The following is a 12201-nucleotide window of genomic DNA, read 5'->3' as shown; positions in this document are numbered from 1 at the left end:
CAGTTGGTACATCAAATTGATTTGTATTTGCGTTGGTGGATTAAATAATTATGGTACTAGTTTTCGAAAATACGTAGAGAGTTAACTTTTTTTAGAAAATGTAGAGCATTAAATTAATTGTTAATTAAATCTGATAAATTAGGGATTTTTGAATTGTTGATTGTTTTTTTATATTTTTTTTTTACTTTTTTAATTAATTAGGTAGTTTCCTTTTCTATTTTTTTAATTAAAATAAGTAGTTACTCAGTTTTTTTAGTGTCCTACCCTTCTTGACATATAAAATAGAGATTAGGAAGGGTAAAATAGGGCTTTAATTATTTTGGTGTCCCCCTCCATTTCCATACATAATAGAGATTATTGAGTTGTTGGTTATAAACTCATATTAGAGTGTTTCCTTTAATTAACTAATAAACTTATTAGTTAAAATATTCTTGGTTTTGGTAGATAATTATGATTATTCTTAAATCAATCTAATACAACTTAAAGTTCAATTTAATAAGGAAGGCTGGACAACAGCAACGCGACGCGAACGACAAGATTCCGGCGGTCTTTCGTCGAGCAACAATTCAGAGTAGCAACAACAGCGAAGACGAAGAGAGCAGAGGAGTCAACGAGAAAGAAGAAAATATGACTCAAACATGAAATGTCAGAAATTTTTCAACCTTACTCTAACACCCATAAAAAAACTGGTTGGAAAATTCAACCTTCACCGGACTTAGTTCTTGTTCTTTTGGACTTATTTTCCATCCAGTTCAATTTAGTTTAGTACATTTTCTCTCTTAGTTCAATTTCTCTAAATTTAGTTTTAGTTTAGTTCAATTCAGTTCAGATTCTATCAGCACAAAAGAACGGGGCTTTATTTATTAAATGAGTTATTCGTATAACCTATATATATATATATATATATATATATATATATATATATATATATATATATATATATATTCACCAAAACTATTATTAATTCGGTTTTTCTAACCTATGCACCTCGTGCAAAGGTTAAGGCTTATCTATACAAATTAATTAACTAAAATATAATATCCTTCCAACAATTATGCTAAATATATATTAATGACAATATTAAAAGAAAAGATAAAATGTATATTAATAAGAAAACTAACTATTTAGCATAATTGTAGAAAATATATTATATTTTAGTTAATTAATTTGTTTAATAGATAAGCTTAACTTTTGAACTAGGTACATGTAAGTTAGAAAACCCTTATTATTTAGTTACTCAAAAACTTAAACAGACGTACCTTCTATTTCCAAAAATGATGGGACGATGTTTAAATTTTATTCACATGGTGATGATCTATCTTAGGTATGTTAAAGTCTGTAGATGAACGTAACGCGATGCATGCGTCGATTGTTTGGATCTATTTTTAATAAATTTTATTAAAATATAATTATAGAAGTGTGCTTTATAATTATTGTTATACAAACTACTGTAATTTATGAAGTTTTTAGAAATTGAGATAAACATTTAGATGTAAAGTTTTGTAGTCAAATTAAATTTATAATTTCTTTTATTGAGTATCCATTTTTTTTTTTATTATGTCAAGTTTGTTGATATTATTTTTTTATTACGTCAAGTTTATTATTGAAATTGACTCACAACCCTAACATTTATTGTTTATTTACATGGTGATGATCTATCTGCTTAGGTATGTTAAAGTATTTAGACGAACTTTACATTTATCACTATAATGTTTTTGGATTTTCTATATAAGTGACTCAAAATGTCAACCCTAATCTTTATCTAAGCCCTCTAAGTAAGTCGGTGTAGGATTTTAGATGCTTAATGCGGAAAAAGAGTATCAGGTACTCAAATATATAATCCAACAAGAACAAATTGCATAAACTAACATGAATCAAATAATATATAACATTACATACCTTGATGCGTGAATCCTCAAAGGTACTAACTTTCAAGCACTACAAGAAAATAGGTTTTGGGCGACGAATTTGAAACTCAAGGGCAACAAAATTGAATATCGTGGCCCATAGTTGACAACAAGAGCGACGAGTTGAATTTGTTGCCCTAGAGAACACTATTGTGCGACAAAAATGCTTTTTGTTGCCCAAATACATATTAGGGACGAACTAAATTTTCGTTGCCCATTACCTTAATAGGGCGACAAAATTACATATTACGTTGCCCTTGTTCAGTGATGGGCCAGTTCAAATTAAAAATTCGTTGCCCAAACCAAATAGAAAAACGCGTAAAAATTAAACTGGCTCCAAAATTTTGCCACAAAAACACGTTCCTTCCCATCACCCCAGAGATTTCAACTGCTCACAACTCTCAACTCACACTCTCTTCGGTTCACGGTGGTTCAGCGGTGGCATCTTCTTCAGTTTTTCCCGGTGATTTGTGATTTCCGACGAGATATTGGACGTTTCTCAGGTGACGACTTCAGTTGTGATGGCCAATTAATTTTTTCATTGAATCAAATTGAAATATCTCACGTTTCTCAGCATCTTCTCTGATGAATTCTTTAATTATGATCGAAATTTCAGTTGATGGTTAGTTGTTACCCTCTTATGCTCTACCCTAACCTTTTAAAAATTTCGCAGGCGGTGATGTGGGTGGCTGCCGGAGATCAACGGTGAGGCTAGCGGCGATTTCAGCGGCAAGGTTGGTATCTTTTGTTGTTTTACCCTAAGTCACGAATCAACCCCTCTTCTTGTCAAGCAAAACAGTTCTTTACCTTGAATTATTGTTATGAATTTGTCAATTACGAAATTCTAGGTTTTCTACTTTCTTTCTCTATCCCTCTTTTTCATCATCATTCTTTGTATTTTTCTGTTTCAAATTTGCTGTTTGATTTACTGTATTTTTACCAATTTTGAATTTATTTAATAATCATGGAAAGGGACGGCTATTCACAATAGTTATAAAGGGGATATTATAGTATGTAGAGGGGCTGTTCACAATTCTACATTTATTACTGTTGGTCAGATTTTATGGCTATAAATATTGAAGAGAATCATCTTGAAAAGATATATTTTCTTGAGATGAAAAGAAAGTTCTCAAAACTGTTTTTTAAAAAAATTGGCATATATCATGCTTTATTGCTGCTGCGTCTTAGATATATTAGATCAGATTTGGTTTAGAGAAGATACCAGACAGTGAATGTAACAATACTTGTATGGATGATGCTATGTGAGAACTGAGAAGTAATGCGAATCAACTAGTTTGATAGCTAGATTTTTGATGAAATAGCGTTGACATGTAGGCCCTGTAAGCAAAGGAAGATTTATAAGGATGATTATTATCTCAAATTCTGCAATAGCTAGATGAAGATACACCTAGAAATTATTAATTTTTGAATTGAATGTTTTACTTTTTGAAGTTCTCATCCTTCATAGATGTCGTTGTCCTTGTTGTGAAGGTAGCACTACCTGAAGGTAGCAAAATATTTGAAGCTCTCGATTGACCAGAACTAGAAATTTTGGCCGTTTCATCTGATTTATTCCCATATGATATCATTTTTCTCAGTAGCTCACCTATTGATTTGCATGAATCACATGTCCAACTGAAATTTCACAAATATCATCAGGTAATAGGCCTAAACAATATCTGAAAAGGAAATACATAAACTATTTCATACTGTCATGATTGCTGAGAAAACAACAGACAGCTCAGGTTTTCCCACCAAATAGGATACACTGCACATTCATTTAATAAGAGATACTTCCGTATGTGATGATATTCCAATATGCTCAACTGTGTTCCAACATTCAGTACAATAAATCAGAGAACTAGCAAAGCCTTCGACTCCACAGGTTTGACATATTTTCTCCTATAGGCAAAAGAAACACCATTACTAATCTTTTAAATTGACACTATTGCTCGATAGTGCCAAAACTAATTTTTTTTGCATTCAATTACCTAAGCTAGTAAGCTTGAAGATAATTACCAAAAGATCATTCATGTTCTTTTGCCTTAGCTTGTTGTATACTTGGTTAATCTTTTTGTTTGTTACTCAATGAGTGTAGACAAGCGAAACATGTATTTTTATTTTCGTGTCGAAGAATGTCATTACACTATGACTACGAATCTCAGTTTGTCTTGTACAACCAGCACCTGTTTGTAACTATTACAACCAGCATCTCTAAATTCCGTCTTCTCTCTATCGTCTAAATTCTTCTGTTCTTCTATTCTTCTCTTCTGTTCTGTCTTCTTTCTTATCTCTATACTCTTGTTCTTGACAGAAGGTTAGCTGAGTAGTTGAACTGAGTTGGAAATGTTAGGCCTACTCAGATTCAAACATATGCTTCACGATCTTCTATGATGTCTCCTTCATCTGTGGAGAGCTTAATATGTTGAGGAAAAGAAGACTTACAGGGTGTACCGAGAGACTTGTAGGGTATGCAATTGATAAGACCAATGTCTGTTACAGTTTCCTTCACATACTTCCTCTTATTCACCATAGTGTCCTTATCACTTCTTGCTATTTCTTATCCTAGAAACATTCTCATTTTTTCCTAGATCTTTAGTATTGAATTCATCAGCCAGCTCTGCTATGCATGCACTGTCATTACCTGTAATCTTTCATTAAGATATATGCAAGATAAAGAAAACACCATATCAGTAAATTAAGGAACTTCAAGATACATATAGTAGTATAGGTAGCAAAGATTTAATTTTCACTCAGGTTTCAGATCACTGAAAGCCAGCAACAAATAAAGAAATCGACCTGGGGGAAGATGCATGATTGTTGACTAAAGAATTAAAATAAGCCGCATGTTCTTAATATCTATCCCAGTTTATACCAAGCTAGAAGTCTGATTTTTAATTACTTGGAACATGTTGTGAGCTGAAATTAGGCCTACATAGTATTTGTGATTCTTTGCCAAGTTTCAATAGAAAGTCTGCTTCCAAACTTCATAAAATCGTGTAAGTAACTAATTGCAGGGGAGTATATGTTTTTCAATCTTTCATATTAGGAATGATGAAACCTCTATATATAAGAATATTATTTACATCAACAAATGAATAAAAAGAGTCATTATTTACAAAGTGAATCATAAAAAAAGTCCATCAAGAATGGGAGAAGATGAAGGTGTTCTGGTACAATTGCTATGAATCTGTTGCATGGAATCATATGCATCTTCACCTTCATTTCATCTCATATATTATATAGAACCATATTATATAGAAACATATAATGTGGTAGGTTGACTATTCATGTCACAAATAGAGCAATCAGGATAGGAATACTCTGAGGTAGATAGAAAAGGTATTGAGTAAGAAGTTATCATTTGTGTACTTTTTTATAATAGTGTGATGTGGAGCTTTCTAGTTTCATGGGTTAGGATGCAAGAGTCTGAGTCAAATGTTTGCTCTGATATGGGACACCATGATCTCTATAGAATAAATGTCTTGATGCTAGTTCTTGGCAGTAGCTATTGCGGTGGTATTCATGTTCTCTTTTTTATTAAACATGTGAAAGATGTTCAAGTAGTTTCATTTCTACAATATCATTGAATAGCATGGCCTGGGATCAAGTGACTTGAATTGGTAATGTAAAGTTGACGATCAAAGGTTGTAGTGTAATTTAAACGCAACTTTGATAATTCATTGTGTTTATATATAATAACATTGTTTTTATGTATTAATTTTAAGGTCAATATATCAAAGTGGTGTATTTGTGATCAAAGCATGGTTTATAGTTTATAGAGTTTTGATATGTTTTCAGTTTACATTTCTTTGGTAAATTTCTCTAATGTACCCATGTGATACCTCCCTCCCCCTCCTAGAAACTACTAAATATCTCCCATACCTTTCTAGTTTAGACATGTGCTATTCGATTTCTCTCTGTTGCATTTTGCTAGGTTTCACCATGTAGGCATGTATCGTTAATTTCTGCAATAAAAACCATTTATGAGTTCTTTTCTTGATTCTTTACGTGTGTTAAGCACCATGTGTTTTCCATGATTTTGGTTTCTTAGCAAACAATTATGGGAAGCTAATTCTAAAAAATTGCAAATTTCATGTGCTAGATAGGCATAAAAGTAAGGATGGGACTACTTGTTGGGAACCGATTGCTGAAAAACAATATGAAGAATTGAAAAAACTTCATGAAACTCACATTCAGGAGCATGGTGAGGATAATCTCAATGTGAAAGATGCTTACATTAAAGCTTTAAAATGTAAATCTGGGTATGTGAGAGGACTTGGTCTTGGAGCTCGACCACCAAAAAAAGGTAGAACTGGAGAGAACAATGAACGAGTTGTCTACCCAAGTTGACACTCTTGCTGCATCAAACGAGGAACTTAGAGCATCAAATGAACATCTAAAAGCATCTAATGAAGAGCTTAAAGCATCTAATGAAGAGTTCAAGGCATCCAATGAAGAGCTTAGAGCTGAATTTTCTAAATTGAACAAAAAAGCTATTGAATGTGAAAAGAAAATGAGAGAAGATATGCTGAAAATGTTTGAAGACATGAGGTATAAGTTTTTTAGCTTATTCATTATTATACTCAATATTATTAATGTGAAAAAATTTCATTGTTTAAATCATCTTCTTATTTAGTTTCAAGCTAATTAAAGACAAAATATCTAGATTAGGTTTTACACAATGCTCTGGAGGATAGATAATAATTTTTTTATTTTATCAGGAACAATGGTTAATGACTAATTATAACGTTTTTATTTTACCAGGAACAATAGGTCGTGACTATTTTCCGAAATTAGCAGAGGGGAGCTATGATAAGGCTTTGATTATGTGAATTTCTTCGTAGATTATGGGTACTGCTAATTAGTTTTTTTTTTTAGATTTACTTTGAATTATATGTTACATTGAATGTCAAATTTGAAGATTATTTTGTTGTACTCCGATCATATACAATTTGTTATTTCACGAATACATCTTCTATTATCTCATACTTTTGTTTTTAATAGGTTCATCTAATATATATGAACAGGGGAAAAGCTTATAGATTACACGATAACAATAATTTGTAGTCCATACCAATTTGGGCAACAAAATAGAGTTCGTACATTGTCATTTTAATTTAGCGTGTAATTGAAAAATATGTACAACAATTCGTAGCCTAAAATATTTTGGGCGACGAAACTGGTGTTGCCCAAGACATCATGTCATGTAAGACTACAAGATATAATGGGCGACAAAAAACAGTAATTGTTGCACAAAGTTTAGCATGGGCAACGACTTAAGAAACTCGTTGCCTAACTGTCCTCATAAATGTGCAACGGATACGGACTCGTAGCACAAAAGACTATTATGGGCAACGAATGTAACTCGATGCCCAAGATGTGGTTTGTGCAACGGCTACAATTTTCGACGCACAAAATACAATGGGCGTCGAGCCTAAGACGACGAAATTGGCGCGCAAAAATTTCGTTGCCCAAACCTTTGTGCAACGAACTTGTCTCATTGGGCGACGAATATTTTTGTTGCCCAAAACCTATTTTCTTGTAGTGAAGTGAGATCTTATGAGAAACTCAAACGTCGTTCCTCTAGTGTTCGTCCACGAACAACGGTTAGATCACCACGTATGCTAGTACGGAAAGAGGAACCTTTTCACTCCTTACTTTGTATGGTGTTATGCCAAAAAGGGATGAAAACGAGGAGTCTAAGCTTTACCAAAAATCAGAATTTTTAGCAAAAAGATGATGATGTATCTCATTTGAAACCTCTATATCAATATATAGAGTTGTTACAGTAGTGGTTTCATAAGGCTTAATTGGCCACATAATGTCATACATTAAGAGGCTTAATTAGGCATATAAAGCCACCAATCATAAATCATCTAACAACAAGAGTTACAACTCTTCTCCTACCATCCACATGGCTATCAACAAGAATTATCTAACCTTTGTTACAATGTGTGACCTCATAAGACCCAATCAATATTAGTAGTCGGACCAATCTCATTAATCCAACAAACCATAATTTAGCTTCTAGCAAAACGTTACGGTCACCTAATATTATTGAATATATTATCTCTATAAACTTGTCCATATATATTTAGTTTGTTACACTTGATCGAGGACAAAATCCTTCAGTCTGTTCATCACAAGAATACCTACACTAGCGTCTAGCTAACCAACTATATTCAAGCTATGTTCGGATTGGGGTATCGTATGAGATCGCTGATGCCAATCCTAAAAATAGAGGACATAGAAAAGGTCAAATTTCGATCATTAACCAAACAATTTTCTAAAAATTCGGAGAGAGGAGTTCCATGGTAATTACAAATTTTTATGAAGGAAATTTTGTATTATTCATTTAAAATGGCCATCGTGCACCAAGGTGAAATTTTAACATATTTTTGTTGGATTTGTTTGTTTGATGTTGTTAATTACGTTTAGGATTTTATAATTAGGGTAAAATTAGTAAATTGATTTTTTTCCTAATTGGGGTTAGGGTTTTGCAAAAATGATAATTTTTTGCTATGTTTGTGGTTGGAGTTGGTTTGTAGAACTTATTTATGAATAATTAGGGTTATGGTGAAAGTTAAATTAAAAAAAGTTTTTATTTTGGACTAGGTATGGAAGCGTTGCAGCATGCACACCCATTATGTTCGAACCAGAACATTCTTGTGACCCACATATTCAGTAGGCTAATATGGGAGGATCGTATGATGGTTGAGCAAACCTATAAGAAGTGGAGGTTGTGGTGGAGACTTAGAGCTTATGGTGGTGCCGTGTGGTATGAGCGTAGGAAAACAAAGACTTGGATTTTGAATGACATACTATACAACAATGGGAAGGACCTCCATGCATGACTGAACAAAGACATGACTGTCTACTTTGATGGGTTCCCCCTATTGTTCAAGGAGGATTAAAGCTGAAGATAGTTGGGTTTTTGTGCTTATTTTTTGGTGGGTAGGTTAATGGTGGTAGTTTTAGGCTCTATCATAGTTGTATTTAGGCGAGAATGTGACAGCCACTGGCTTTATTTAGGATGGTTGTCACTGCTATGACAGTATTATTGTTGTTGTTGATATGAATGCAGGTTCCAAAAAATTTAAGTATGTTGTTATGTAATTAGTTGGAGCCTACCACTTTTGTATGAATGAATTGTTTTGGTTATTTATGAAAGTATTTGAAGCCTTGTTTCAACAGTATAATATAATATTATTGTCTCACTATTCCTTGCACTTAATTTAATATATAAATGTTTATATGACAGATTCTATGGAACTAAAACCTTGCATTATTGTGCACCATGGTGGAGAATAGTTTGTTAATGGTGACATTAGATACGATGGTGGTCAAGTAAATTTGTATGAGAACTTACCTGATAATGCTGATGTTTCATATGTAAAACAAATCATAGAGAACTTGGGTTATAATGACATTATTAAGCTTCATCTTGTTGATCCTAGGTAAGATTTTAGTACTGGAATTAGGTATGTGGGCTATGCTAAGAAAATATTTGATCCATTTTTAGCAGTGTTATTATAGTACAAGCTTGTACATGTGTACACAAAACATGCAAGAGTTAGGCCATTTAGGAGCTTTAATGGAAAGAGTGGAGTTGGGTCAAGTCAGTGTAGTGAAGGGTCATTTATGCAATTGTTGTGTGTTGAAGATGAAACACTGTTCCCTGAAAATACTGGCCATACTAGAAAGGATACCCATGTAGATATAGACTATGATATAGAAGGCACATACGAGTATGATGATGAATTTGTTACTGCTAGTACCAAAGTGAGTGAAGACAAAAAAAAGCAACAGTCTTATGAGGAAGAAATAGAGATGTTAAAGAGAGTAGCTGCAAGTAAGGGCTTGACTGAGAGTTTGTTTGGAAGTGACTATGAAGGGGATAGTGATCTTGACAGTCCTAGTGAAGATGATGACTATGGGTACTTAGAAGCTCCACCTTCAAGAAAAAAGAACCATAGTTCCAACAAAGGGGTAGATGGAGGGGATGTTGGAGTTGACTCTTAAGTTTTATGTAGGTCAACATTTTGAAAATGCAAAGGCTTTAAGAAAAACAATAATTGACTACTCAATTGAGAATGGGAGAGACCATTCAGTAGGAATGACTGCAACAGGGTAGGGGCTAGATGCATCAACAAGGATAAAGGTTGTCCTTGGAGGATTTGGGCTTCATGGGAGAAGAGGAAGATAAAATTTATGGTGAAAACCTTGGTGCCCAATCACACTTGTGGAAGAGCCCCTAAAAACAGAAAGATGATAGCTACTTGGATTGCTAAAAATTATTAGAGTAATTTCAAAATAAACCCTTACATGAGGCTACAAGATATAATAGAGACAGTCTGGCTAGAGTGGCCTGGGGGATTAAGGTGAGCAGAGTTGTAGCATATAGAGATAGAAGGAGGGGGTAAAGTTTGATTGTAGGGGAGTATATGGAGCAATAATATACCTTTGCCAAGGTATGCTGTAGAGATATAAAGGAGTAACCGGGCAAATACAGTCATAATTAAGATGGATGGTAAGTTTTTAAACAATATACATTTTTTTTGAGGCACTAAAAAAGGGGTTCTTAGCTGGATGTCGGCCTTTTATATCTCTTGATGGTTGTTTCTTAAAAGGACCCTATGGTGGAGAACTTTTAGTTGCTATTGGGAGAGATGGGAATAACCAAATGTTCCCAATTACATGGGCAGTTGTGGAGCTTGAATCCACTTCTAGTTGGACATGGTTTTTGACACTTTTAGGGGAGGATTTGAGAACAAATGAAGGTGCTGGTTACACTTTCATATCTGATCAGCTGAAGGGTTTATTGAGAGTTGTGTCAGATGTGTTTCCACAAGCAAAGACCAGGGTATGTGCTAGGCATGTCTACTGTAACTTTAGAGGGGTGTTTGGTGGTGGACTAGAGTATAGGAAGCAGTTTTGGATCATAGCAAAGAGCACCAGATAAAATGAATTTTCATGTAACATAGAAGAGATGACGGAAATATCTACTGCAACTCCTGACAGTCTTCTAAATAGGAACTACAAGAAATGGTGTAGAGCTTTCTACACTCCTATGTCTTGTTGATAGTGTGGATAACAACATGAGTGAAGTTTTCAATGCCTACATATTGAACTCAAGGCGTAAACCTGTCATAACTATGTTGGAGGACATCAGGGAGGGGTTAATGGAGAGGTTACACAAGAAGAGGTATGAAATAGGTAAGAAAGAGATGTTGTTGTGTCCAAGAATATAAAAGCAAGTTGAAAAGCACAAGATTTTTGCTAGGGGATGGAGACATTCTGGGATGGGGGGTTCTGTTATGGGCTGAGGGAAGGGGGAACAGAAACAAAATATGTGGTGAATTTGGATGCCAGAACTTGCAGCTGTAATGGATGGCAAGTAAGCGGGATTCCTTGCAAACATGGAGTAGTTGCAATTTGGAACAAAGTTGACCAACAAACCAATTCTTCACAAAACAAGTGTATTTGAAGGCGTATGACTACTTGTTGGAGCGTCTAAATGGACCTGAGGAGTGGCCTAGTTCAGAAACTTTGGTCATTGCCCCAAAACTGAAGAAAGTGAACAATAGGCGCCAACTAAAGAGAAGGAAGGAAGTTAGAGAAGTAACAAAGTCGGGAAAATTGAAAAAAAAAACAGGCTCGGTATGTAGCCTTCAAGGGCATAACAAGAGAGGTTGCAATAATGTACCTACAGAGTCTGTGCACATAGGTGCAAGTGAATCAAGTACTAGCCACCAGAGTAGGAGCAATGATGCACCCATGCACCATAGAGGTGTAGGTGTATACACCTACCCAAGTGGCTATCAAAGAGTTGCTACTCTCCAAGCCCAACCACCACAGCAACCACCAAGTCAACCAACATCTCAGCCAACACCCCAACCAATCTATCACCAATTCCCACATACAACACAACAACCACACAAGCCACCCGTCCAAAGAAGTGTAGCATATTATTCAGATTATGAGGGTGAGCAGACTATATATTCATTCAACCAAGACTACTCATTCAGTCAGTCACAACCAGAGAATGGTTCACAAGCTTCACAAACAATAACAAGCCAAGCCTTACAAGTATGTAATTTGATAAGATTAGCTAACATTTTTGTTACCTTATAATCTGTCCATGTATTCTGAATTAGTTTCTTTATATTCAGGACCTAGCAATGGCTCAAAGGATGCAAAGGAAATTTAGTTCAAAGGTAACTTAATTTATTAATAATATGCTAGTACATAGCTTGATATAGTAATTAAGTCCTAAATACCCCTTACATAG

The 12201-nt window shown here is 34.4% G+C and overlaps 1 long non-coding RNA gene across 1 annotated transcript; it reads left to right on the top strand.

Annotated features, from left to right (window-relative positions):
- Positions 1-2222: 2222 nt before the first annotated feature.
- On the top strand, positions 2223-6451 carry LOC125492647 (uncharacterized). The gene is made up of 3 exons (XR_007269298.2): positions 2223-2410; positions 2581-2641; positions 6013-6451. It is a non-coding gene; the product is annotated as an uncharacterized LOC125492647 (long non-coding RNA).
- Positions 6452-12201: the final 5750 nt, after the last annotated feature.

This window comes from Beta vulgaris, chromosome 8, assembly GCF_026745355.1.
Source record: "Beta vulgaris subsp. vulgaris cultivar EL10 chromosome 8, EL10.2, whole genome shotgun sequence".
Taxonomy (NCBI): domain Eukaryota; kingdom Viridiplantae; phylum Streptophyta; class Magnoliopsida; order Caryophyllales; family Amaranthaceae; genus Beta; species Beta vulgaris.
This window is presented reverse-complemented; position numbering and strand designations above follow the sequence as displayed.